At 37.0% G+C, this 8,222-nt stretch overlaps 1 long non-coding RNA gene across 3 annotated transcripts in view; it reads right to left on the bottom strand.

The window, feature by feature from the left end:
• The window catches only part of LOC128248569 (uncharacterized), a 54,132-nt gene that overhangs the window by 3,767 nt on the left and 42,143 nt on the right, over positions 1-8,222 (bottom strand). For 2 of the 3 annotated variants that reach the window (XR_008264744.1, XR_008264746.1), the window contains exons 3-4: positions 6,118-6,433; positions 3,855-3,984 (exon numbers count right to left, since the gene is read on the bottom strand). This is a non-coding gene — a long non-coding RNA (uncharacterized LOC128248569). Of the gene's footprint in view, positions 1-1,036; positions 1,400-3,854; positions 3,985-6,117; positions 6,434-8,222 lie in introns of those variants that run through there. The other variant, XR_008264745.1, reaches the window with a different exon arrangement.

Consider the following 8,222-nt stretch of genomic DNA (forward strand, 5'->3'; position numbering starts at 1 on the left):
ATATATATATATATATATATATATATATATAATGCATACATATGTGTATACATATGTGATATGTGTGCATACATGTGTACATATATTTTAGAGCAAACACATGTGCTAAGGATGCTGCTAAACTCAGTCTCTTAATGTAGGTGTCGAAGTCACACTATGCAGTGAAGCAGCTGCGTGCATGTGTGCGTGTAATGTACGGTATATCTAGTATGCAAAATCCATATAATAATCTGCTTGTTCGTTCACCTGTTATACATTAGTTAGTTGCGGAGGTAGAGAGAGAGAGAGGGGGGAGGAAGGATTGAAGAAAGAAGAGAGGAAGAAGCAGAGGAAAATGATTAATATTAATACACTTAAGCCAAATGGTCACATCGTCAGCTGAAGGTAGAGGCGAACAACGAGAGAAAAGAGAGATAAGTGTTAACGACGTACGGTGGGGGAGGGAATACTTATTACGTGGTTAAAAAGTTAGCTAAAGGGCAAGTTAGATAGAGAGAGATGGACAAGAGACGTTGTTATATTGAGAGAGAGAGAGAGAGTGTGTGTGTGTGTGTGTGTGTGTGGTGTGTTGATAATGAAAAGTATTTTTTTTATTGAACTGATTTTTTTTACAGCAACCATCGCATACGCATAAGTGCAATTATATATCGTCTGCTCGCTTACAAAGTTGATATTTGTTTGTAAGGGTTAATTTAGCCTAAACTCTGGGTTCACAAGAAACACGGTTGCAAGCTCCCCGAGAAAGGGTGCGCAGATATAGAGCACAGATCAGAGAGGAACAGCAAGAAGATATAATAAAAAGAGTCAAAAGACAACAGCAACGGTGACGTGAGGAAATAAATGTAGACGAACGTCAAGGATATTTTAAAAAAAGCTAAAGTATGAATGCTTTCTCTCTTAAGTCGTCTTAATTTTCTCCACTCAGTGGAATTTCCACGGGTCCTACTAGTATAACTTGTATACTGCACACTGTTGTGTAATATTATTCATCAACATACGTCATAGATGAGTTTAAAGAAATATTTTGTATACTTACATAGATCTACTGAAATCTTCTCGACCTGAAACTATATATCACATAATACAGACAATTTACTGTATAAATGTTATATATGTTTAAACATGAGCAGATGTACTCACATGTTTGAGTATGTTTGCGTGTAAGTGCGTGTGCACTAACGCGAGTTTGAAAAGTTTGTTTTCTAATCACATGAGTATATCTTCTATCCTATAGTGCGGCAACTTGGGCAAGTGACGTCTAATTTAATGCCAGGTAGAAAATCACATTTTCACTGAAAACAGTTGTGAAAGTTTGTCTTCTGTAATGAATGCATGTTGCATCAGATGACAGATTTAGAGCATTGAATACACGAAACCCTGGGAGTTGCTACTTTCGAACCTGAAAATAAAATAAATTTACGCTCTTGGTTGATGTAAAGTAACCTCAGGATGAACAGCAGGTAAAACACGTAATCCGGATGCATCGCGTCTCGTTGTAAGTTTCGCAGCAGCATAAATGTTACCTTATAAATGTTAAGGGATTGCGACAGAAATCTTGATGGATTGAAGAGAGTTTCGAATTATTTGGGTGGACGCAGAGTTTCTTTGAACATTTTATCAGTGTCCATGAAATTTCTCTCCTGATCCGGAAGCCATCGCTTCATGTACTTGTTGACGAGCTGCATGGTTCGTTTGTGGAGCTGATGATGATCCGATCAGCTAACTATACAGAGCTCGAAAATGTACTCGCACATGCCTAACATGTTCTCTTTTTTTCAGTTGCAGATCAGAAGCGAATAGTTTGAGTTTGAACTCCTTGATATCTTCCTTATAAAGTTTGCACTCAGTGCACGGAAGCTGCATTCTCAGCACTGTTAAGCCACAATAATCTACATTTTAGTGTTAAACTCCAGTGTCTCCATCCGATTTAAAATTTCATATCAATGTCGCCTGTACAAGCTGTGCTCTGGCTCTGTGTTCAATCCTCGGTGAAGTCTGTTTGCAGTCACTAGCCAAACAGTATGTTGATTACATATGCCTTATCGATAATACTACTAGTATTTAAACAGAATGTTTTACCCTGCAACGTATTTAAAGAATTGATCACATAAGTCCAACCACAGTTAAGGATTCGATGTTAGCATTCGCGTTGGCTTCCTTATATTCCCTCTCGGCAGCACCACATCATGTTCTGTCTCCTTCAGTTCGCTGATTAGCTGTGTCAATGCAACGATGTTTGTATTGGGTCTTGGTAACCCAAAGTTGGAATGAAGGTCCAATCTATGAAGCTCCAGACTTTCCTGAATGTTAAACAGTACCATATACACTGAGTTCTGACAATACCATCTCTTTTTTCTGTTACATGATGTCTTCGGATGTTCCAGAATTCCAGACAGATTAAAGCAGGATAGGGCAGAAAGTGTCTAGAAATTGATCTAAATCGGATGTAACTTAATGATCTAGATATTTTCGTGAACGAGGCTCAGTTTGAAGCCCTGTCTTATGATGAAGAAGCATTCGCGGGTAATAGAGCTCAGCCTAAATTCGACTGGATGAGATTGTAGGAATGCATTCAAGTGAGCAGTCGTTTGCACCTCTTATATATTTTATCCTATCAGAAAAAGTTCTTAGGAATGTCGGTGTGGAGATTGTATTGTGGTTTAGGGTTTCTCGCTTTCAACTGGAAATAATCAATTACACTGCAAGTTTTTGTGCCAAAACGTCTGTCACTTCATCATGGCTGTTCGATTCTGTCTTTTGGTAGGTATTCTGTTTGGCCAAATTGTATGGGCCTTCTTTGTTTGAAGATCTTCGACAGTAATTCCAGAAATGAATTATTTCCATCAACCGGTCAGACCATGACTATCTATGCAGGAGTTTTTTGTGTGGCTGAGATCACTTGGTCCATGCATATTGTTTGTTAGGATGGCGGAATGGAGTTTCAAATTATTTTAATTGACGAGTATTTCACAGCACACCTCTTTTTCGATCGGTTGAAGTGTCTTTGGATTGCTGTCGTATTCCATGATAGGGATAATGTAAGATTGGTACAGCCACTGTATCTGCCCCTCGAATATAGTAAAATGGGCAAACATTTTGTTTAACACCTCTTTCTTTTGAAATCATCTAACAAACTGTCGGGTTTGATCATGAAAACTCGTACGCACTGATCATATCTCTTCTTGGCTTCCTCTCCAGAACTAAGACCAATTGTGATTTCAAGCTTCATGAGATTAGTGGTCATAGTGATGAGCTTTCCATTATCGTAGTTTTGAAAGAAGAATGTGGGCTTAGAATTATTACAGTCTCGTGTATTTTCTAGGAAACTTTATTCCGACTGCATGTTAAAATGTTTGATAATGGCTGGCAGTGGGCAGGCAATGAATGTAGCTTGACTTTTCCATCACAGATTAAACTGGTGTGAGCCCATCCTTCCAGTGATATGAGTTGCATTGGCTGCAAACAGTTAAGAAGTAGTCTCCAACGTTGTGTTACAGCAAAACTGTTAAGGCTTTAATGTCGTAAAACACAGAAATCTCACTGGTTTTGTCAATTCTGCAGTTCAATAGTTTCTTGTTTGGAAAAAGAATCTTTTGTATTGAACCAGGTGAAAATTTCCGTCAAGAAAGATACGCCATAGCTTGTCTATTTTATTGAGTATAAAAGCGTTATTAGTCATCACTGTCATTGCCTCTCGGATTCTGATTCTTGATCTTGCTACTCACGTCGGGTGAGTTGGGAAAGCCGTCTTTCCTTCTGCTTTTGTCTGTTTCGTTTGTATGTTATGTTCTTTTTAACTCACTGATCTCCCTCTTTCTGTATATATATATATATATATATATATATATATATATATATATATATATATATATATATAAGTCGTGTTAGTCGTTGTTCCTCAGTTTTGGTAATTTGTTTCTCCCGGTTATACTGATTTTTCAGTTTTCCTGTCCTCTTCGTCGACGTATTTCTTTGACCATCCTACTATTATAGAAAAAATATCTTCCGTTCTATAATCATCTGTTAAAAAAATAACTGACAATCTCGTTTAAAAAACTGTCATTAAACAAACATTCTCATGAAAAAAAAGTTGTATGTAAATTCAATATCACTGAAATAGTTACACTACATCTGTCTGGCAAAAATAACAGACTAAACAGTCACATTGTTAGCATCTGTACGTTTATTCATATAGGACAATGCCATATGATCACTTTTAGCAGTTCTTGGACAAATTCTCAAGAAACAACTCAATTTCTGTAAACATTATCAGACATTCTTGCCCAAATAATTCAATATTAGCACAGGAATCGTCAAGAGCCTGCTCCTACCCAGTTATCCGGGTCTCAAACTCAGAATGACGTAAATATTAGGAAATATTCTTAGTGGTTATTAACATATACAAAGAAATTCGGTTAACCTACTAAATTTCCCTTTCAGGAAGAATTAAATGTTCAGCTATATGGTAAGAAGTTTGCTTCCCAACCCCCACGGTGCCTTCTTCAGTCCCCTTGGGCAAGTGTCTTCTACTATAGCTCCGAGCCAACCAAAAACTTGTGAATGGATTTGATAGACGGAAACTGAAGGAAGCTCGTCGTATATGTTTGTTACCCAGCTGTCGCTTTAAAACGGGTGTTGAAGTGTTTACGTCCCTGTAAACCAGCAGTTCGGCAAAAGAAACCGATAGAAAAAGTACCAGGGTTTATAAAGATTTAAGTACTGGGTTCGATTCGTTCGAATAATTCTTCAAGGCTGTGCCACAGCATGTCCGCTATCTTATGATTGAAACAAGAAAAAACTTTGTTCACACACACAAAATCAATATCTTGGGTGAAAATGAAAGAAAAATTGCTCATTTGAGGTGAATTAGTCATTTGAGACGAATTGGATCCATGGAATAACCAGCTGTTTTGTGAATGGTGATATCCAATTGACATACAAGAGCTTCGGATAAATAGTTGTAATCTCAACTGTTTTTGGAAGATAATAAATTCAAATTAATTATGCAATAAAACATGAATTAATTTTTCTCCCGAACTTAATGTTTAAATTTCAGTTTTATGGTTTAATATTTATAAAAATAAGATCCATTAATTCTGTAGGTTTTGCTATGTTAAAACTACTACAGGAATTTAAATTGTAAATTTATATTCAAATATCACATATAAGATTTTCACTTTCCACTTAAACAATTTCACATTTAAAAAAATTTTCGGTTCAGCCCGCCAATCACGTACGACCAGATAGCGTGCCATTAACGAACACATAGCAGAGAAAGTTCTCTTAACGAATGATATACATGTAGTTGCCACCAGTTTATTTAGTCAAGCATTTCCAATCAAGATGAAAACGCAAAGAAACTAACTGAAAAATTGAAATAATAGACATAACTTAGATCAAGTCACTAGGTCACTCAGATTTTCCTAAACATTTGCAAGAAAGATTTACACTAATTAATGGACTAGCTTAATAATATTTATAATATACATCGAAATGAATTATTTAATAGTGAATGAAATAACGTTATGAATGGGAAACGAAAAAACTTAACGGAATAATATTCTTTTCTACTCTAGATACAAGGCCAGAAATCTTTTGGGAGGAGGGGGCCAGTCGATTAGATCGACCTCAACACGCAACTGGTACTTAATTTATCGACCCCGAAAGGATGAAAGGCAAAGTCGACATCAGCGGAATTTGAACTAAGAACGTAAAGACAGACGAAATAGTGCTAAGCATTTCGTCCGGCGTGCTAACGTTTCTGCCAGCTCGCCGCCTTCTTAATGGAATAATATTGAAATATCGATAAAGTGGTGAGCTGGTAAGACGTTAGCACGCCTGGCGAAATGCTAAGAGGTATTTCGTCTGTCTTTACGTACTGAGTTCAAATTCCGCCGAGATCGACTTTGCCTTTCATCCTTTCTGGGCCGATAAATTAAATATCACTTGCGTACTGGGGTCGATCTAATCGACTGGCTCCCTCCCCCAAAATTTCGGGCCTTATGCCTAGAGTAGAAAAGAGTATTGAAATATCGAAAATTGTGATATGTGAAAGTGCTTTCATTTCTTCTCCAAAATTATATTTATTATAATGCAAAGAGAAAATTAACAACTTACAGGCGCAGGCGTGGCTGTGTGGTGAGAATCCCAACCACATGCTTCCAAATTCAGTCCCTCAGTGTGGCACCTTGGGTAAGTGTCTTCTACTATAGCCTCGGGCCGACTAAAGCCTTTTGAGTGGATCAGGTAGGTGTGTGTCTGTGTTTGTCTCCTCACTATCGCTTGACAACCGATGTTGGTGTGTTTACCTCCCCGTAACTTAGCAGCCCGGCAAAAGCAACCGATGGAATAAGTACTAGGCTTACAAAGAGTAAGTCCTGGAGTCGCTTTCTTCGACTGAAGGCGGTGCTCCAGCATGGCTGCAGTCAAATGACTGAAATAAATAATAAAATTTCTGTAAACTGCAAACATATCAAAGAACTGCCAGAAAAGAGAAAAATGTAAATCGAAGCCTGAAGACAAAGGTAGAAAGATAACGTAATCGACGCTAATAAGAGTCAAAGAAAGTGTGATGTAGGTTTCGCGCACAACTGCCGTTTGTATTTTCTTTAATTAAAATGTATTAAAACAATGTTCATCTATAGTTATTTATCTCCATGTTGGCTCCAATTGAGAAAACCTATGATCAAGGATATTTCAACTATCCGTTTTTATTCAGACATAGTGCATCCCGGATTACAATATCCAAGGTATAGTGTTCTAGTAGGTTGAGGGATAAACAAGCCTTCACGTTAGCTTGTCATAGATTGATATATTGTAATAATGTTTCCTATGCAACAAACGATTGTTGTTTACCTCCGCGTCATCACTGATCGATCAGACCTATGATCAAAGGCTTTCCTACCGTGCCCAACTTGTTTTTATCTTTTCAGGCATAAAGCATTTAGTGCTGCAATATTCACTGTCTTTACGTTCTGAGTTCAAATTCCATCGAGGTCAACTTTGCCTTTCATCCTTTCGGCGTCGATAAATTAAGTACCAGTCGCGTACTGGGATCGATCTAATCGACTGGCCCTCTTCTCCAAAATTTCGTGCCTTGTACCTAGAGTAGAAAAGAATATTCACTGTCCTTTTTTAAGACGGTAGTGATATGAGGAAGATCTAGCTGCTATTTTTAGCAAATTTATCGACCACGTAAGTTCCTCCTCCATGGTTCCGCATGTTGCTGACAGTGGTAGTCGTATTGTTACTGTTGAATAGTTCCAAATCAGCTCTGATCTAGATTAAGATCATCTCTACAGATTTTCTATAGAAATTATAGCCAGCACTGATTTTGTTAAGACGTTTCGTATCCGAGACATCAGACGTAAACAAACAATGAGATCGAAGATGAAAAAATGGGTAATGGGCGTATATGCCGTATTTCAGGAGTGGAATTTTTTGCTCCTTCATCAGACACTTCAGCCGTAACCATCTTGTCGTCTTTCCGTTATATGTATATGGGATTACATAATTCAATGTAGTCTGCCCATTTTAAGAAAAGTTGGTATTTAAAAGATATTTAGTTGTTATTTCCAGCATTTAACTCTTAACAGCTAACAACAGAGATTCTACGTCAGTCTTGGGATACCATTATAGTAACAGGGGTTATTTTCAAGTATATAAGAGCTTGTTAGGATGAATATGTGCCGAGGAAGATAATAAATCTTTAATTTTCAAATTCATAGCCGTGAGTGCCATCACATTAATTCTTATAATTAAGAAAACAGTTAAAAAGGTTTAATTACCAAAATATCAAAGACATCACAGTGTATAATGTTTGGAAATAAGGAAATTTCTTGCTTCGCATTTTTTAAAGAAGGTTGGTTCTGTTTCGGATTGCAATTTCACAGATGTTAGATGGAAACGAAAATCCAGCAATTTTTCGTATTTAAGATCCATAAGTCTCACACGCAGGTGTTACGATCCATTACGTTTCAAGTTCAAATCCTGCTGGTATCAACTTTGCCTTTCATCCTTACAAAACGGTTCGAATAGGCACCAAGTACGTAATAACGTTGATTAAATCGATTATATTTCCTGTAAACTGAGTGACCTCTTAACAGTATTAGGTATCTCTATACACTATGATATAAGTTATCATCTGTTGTTAATGTAGTTAACAACAGACAATACATACGTATGCATATATATATATATATATATATATATATATATATATA

The sequence above is a fragment of the Octopus bimaculoides genome, chromosome 8, assembly GCF_001194135.2.
Source record: "Octopus bimaculoides isolate UCB-OBI-ISO-001 chromosome 8, ASM119413v2, whole genome shotgun sequence".
Classification (NCBI taxonomy): Eukaryota; Metazoa; Mollusca; class Cephalopoda; order Octopoda; family Octopodidae; genus Octopus; species Octopus bimaculoides.